Consider the following 4,162-nt stretch of genomic DNA (forward strand, 5'->3'; position numbering starts at 1 on the left):
CGCTGTTACTTTTACTATGTCTGTGTGTTTTTTTATGTGTTGCCAGACAACACAGCTGTGTATGTGCCTGAGTGCGTGTGTTGGCAAAGTGCCGGAAATTGACTTTTGTGTGAATGTGTTTTTATTTGTCTGACAAAACAAACAACAAAGGAACAAACCCACTTAATCCCTGACCATCCCCTTGTGACGATTGAAGATAAATGTATTTATTTTGTTGGCTGCCTTGTGTACCATTTGCTTTGCACCCTGTAATACTGTTAAACCGAAGACATTATTTGTGTCAGTTAAACATAATTCTTATATGAGAGTATAGCAGGGTATGCTTAAGCATTGTACTCTCGGTTTTCTTGTTGTCTGCTCGCTTCTAAGTGAATATTTTTAATTTCTGTGATTGATTGTCTTACGCCAGGATTCACCTGCTCGAAAAGGTGCGCTATGTGTTTTGTGTGTGTGTGTAAAGGAAGATTGGCTTTATCGTTTTAATTAAATTCAGCTACTGTGTGCGCAATGTTGCCTTGGAGTAATCGAGTTTGCCGAGTTAAATGCTTGTCACAACATTGTGGTTCTCATGGCGGGCAATTCATTAAGCTGCATCACTCGTCCAATCAGCCTGCAGGCTAAAATTTGCCACGAGCCACCGCCATCCGCTAAGTAGTGAAACATGTTTCGCCAGTCAACTTTGAGCTGCTGCTCAATGCGATTAGCTTTTGGCCGCCCCCTCTCTGTCACTAATCACCCACTTGACGCATCCCATTCCAAATGTAGCCAAAGTCACCCAACGGGTGGTGGCCAAAAACCCGTCTAATTAACACAAAATGGCTATTTGTTGCGCTTGTTAATTGCCATGAAGAATTTCTCCATCCTACGTTCGACAATGCGTTGCGTTCTCGGTTAGTTCAACTTATAGGCCTCGTGGGACGTTTCGTCATTAACCCTTTTTTGGCCACCACCAGTCAGCTGCTGTTAAAAACATTAAACAATTCAACAATTTATAAGCAATTAGCAAATGTTGACGCCCAACACGTTTCTGCATAATTAACGAAATCTATTTATGTGTTCACCTTTTCCTTCTTTTCTTTTCTTTTTTTCGTTACACTTTCCTTGCTCTTTAATTCAATCAGTTTTTTGTTCAAGTTAAGATCAATATTTGCAACATACTTCGAAATCAACATTTATATTTCTGCTTTGCATATTTGCCACCTGTCAGATTAGAAGAGTGAACTGCTGCCTTCCTTTTGAGCCGCATCACATCAAGACTTCAATTTGTCAGCGACGCGTAATAGCTTGTGGCTTAAAGCAAACAACAACTTGGCCAACGTAGAACCAATTTCACTAATCTGTTCGTTTGTGTATGTGTGTGTGTGTTTTGAGTGTTGAGTGTGTCTATAAAAGCGGCGCAACCTGACAGTCAAAAGGTGAAAAAAAGGCCTACGTTTTGCCTTGCTGTAATTTCGAGTCCATTTTCCGCTGGCGGATTACGAGCCTAATGCTAGCCGGTTCAAGGTAATCAAGGACGAGCACGACAGCTCGCTCTAATCTTCTTGATATTTTATGCGGGACTCTTGCGCGTATAAATTGTGAAGTTGTTTTTTTTTTTTCGCCCGTGGCTAATTAGTGGAGTAAAGGACGCATGCTAAGACAGCGGGATATTGCTGTGTTCCCAACAGGAGCCAGGATCCTCTTATCAATTACATGCATGAATGACTCGCTACGCCGAAAGACAATTTCTTCGTTTGGGGTGCAACTTCAGCTTAGCTCGCCACGTGTGTTCTCAGCAAACACAAGGTAGCAAGAGCAACACTAAAGCAACAGGAGTGACAATGTCAACAACTGGACGTCATATCACATCGCATCACATTATATCACACATACGCACCGTTGGTCGCCAATGGAATACAATTTGCACGCATAAATACCGATAAAACAGGGCAGCATAAATGCTTTAGCGGAGTTTGTATTAGGCAACAAATTGTGGCGTGTGCTGCAATTACTTTTCGCCAGCAAATAGCCAACTATAAAAAGTTTAATGTAAGTAGAGTATTATGAATGTATTCAACTCTCTAACGAATCTAGTTTTTCAGTTCTCTGGTTTTCCTTTCACTTAAGATTTTGGAGATGCTTTATAAAAGACAAACAATTTTGGGATGTTCTGCAAGTAGTTTTCACATATAATTCGCCATCAACAAAAGTTTATGGTAAGTAATATATTATGTAAAACATAAATTTAATCAACTCTCTAATGAATCGTGTTATTCAGGTGAACTCATTTCATTTACACTGAAAGTTCAGTAATTACCGCACATTGTGGGACGTTCTGCAATTACTTTTCGCCGGAATACCGCAAACTATATAAAGTTGATGGTAAGTTAAATATTTTATGCATAACAAATTGTTGTAATACTCTAAAGTATTGTGTTTTTCATTTAAAATCGTTTGCTGGCTTCCCCTTCAGTTGAACTTTTTAAAGTGCTTCATAAATGGCATTTGTATTGTAATCTGGCTTCGCATTCGTCGCTCGTCACTCCGCCGTCTGGCAGAGCTAATGAAGCGTCAAAGTGTTGAATGGCAATCTCCTGTGCAGAGTTATATTGGGTGAGCGAGCGTGTGTGTGTGTGCGTGTGTATTAGTGTGTGCCGCATAATAAATAAGCTAAATCCGGCAGGCAGCCAGTCACCCAGACAGCCAGCCAATGAGTTAGTTGGTCCTTATGAAATTGTACACGTGTGAACAATTGAGCGATCAGCGTTTGTTTCCTTCGTGATTTGTGTTTTGTAGTTTTATATTTACGCGTCATTGTTCTCAAATGTTTGCTGCCTGGTGTGTGGAAATTTGCCAAGGCTGCTTTTAAAGACGATGACGATGGTAGTGAAGGTGTTGTGCCAAATTGAAAGCCATGTTGCCAACGCAGCCATTAGCGAAAGCCAAAACAAATAAACTGCAGGAAGTCTAAGGATTTGTTCAAACTCTATCTCTCTCTCTCTTTGAGTTTGTCTCGCTATGTCTATCTTCGTGTCTGCAGCTCTCGGTCTATCTCTTGGAATGCCAGTGGGGCAATCAATTTCATGCTTGCACACACTTTCTCGTATTTACTTTTTGCACTCTTCTTTGCCTGCCTTGCACATCTCTTCATCGCTTCATCTCGCTTACTGTGTGTATTTCTTTCCCATGATTTCGCTCATGCAATTTAATTGTCTCTCACTCACTCATTCGCTAGTTCGCGTGCTCGCTCGACTACATTGTTGTAGTTGTTGGCTTTGTTATTCCGCGACGCCATTTTGTCCGTGCACTTTGCGGTTGGCGTCGCTTTAGCGCTTAGTCAACAGCTCAACGTGCCCCTCAGGGTATGCAACACAAATTTTTCATTACGTTCACTGCAACTGCAAACCGTAGACACCTTGCATCTCATCTCATCTCTCTCCCTCTGTGGCTCACTCACTCAGTCATCCCATCGATGACTCTGATTTCTGGTACATTGCGTTTAACGTTTGATGGCAAATAATAACAAAGAGCTAAAAAAATTGTTTGCGCCACTGTGCTCGTAAAAGCATTTGAATTGCATTAAACCCATGGCAATAATGCAATTTTCATGACATTTATGAGCTGAGCACATGCTCGATACTGTCGCCATCTCATTCGCTTATTGACGCTGCACGCAGCCAGCCAAGTTTAAAGTTAACCGTCGTGCGATGCGCTGCGTTGAGCAGCAGAGTGTGGATTGGTGAGGTAAGCTGTATACACTGTCATCGACTGCCGGAAACTGTTTGTTGTCGTTGCTGCAAAGTAAACGACACCGTCAGCAGTTACGTGGGCGTGTCTGTGTGTCTGTCTGTGTGTGTTGTCTGACAGTGAGCACTTAAGTCCGCCTAACTCTCACAGATCTTGATTAGATGTGCCTCAAGCGTGTCACATGCACAACAGCAGCACCAACAGAAGCAGCAAATACCCTTTGTCATTGTCCTTGTCGTTGCCAATCGTTGGCTGATCCATCAGGGCGAAAGCGGATAAATTCCGTGTCATCGGTACAAAAAGATTTCGTAAACAATGTGCCAAGCTTTTCAAATATTACAAATTGAAATTCAATGTAATAATACTTAATAATCATTAATTTAGACATATTTCTCTTTACCAAATGAAAGTTCTTGACTTTTTATAGAATACAGCA

This window comes from Drosophila nasuta, chromosome 2R, assembly GCF_023558535.2.
Source record: "Drosophila nasuta strain 15112-1781.00 chromosome 2R, ASM2355853v1, whole genome shotgun sequence".
NCBI lineage: Eukaryota > Metazoa > Arthropoda > Insecta > Diptera > Drosophilidae > Drosophila > Drosophila nasuta.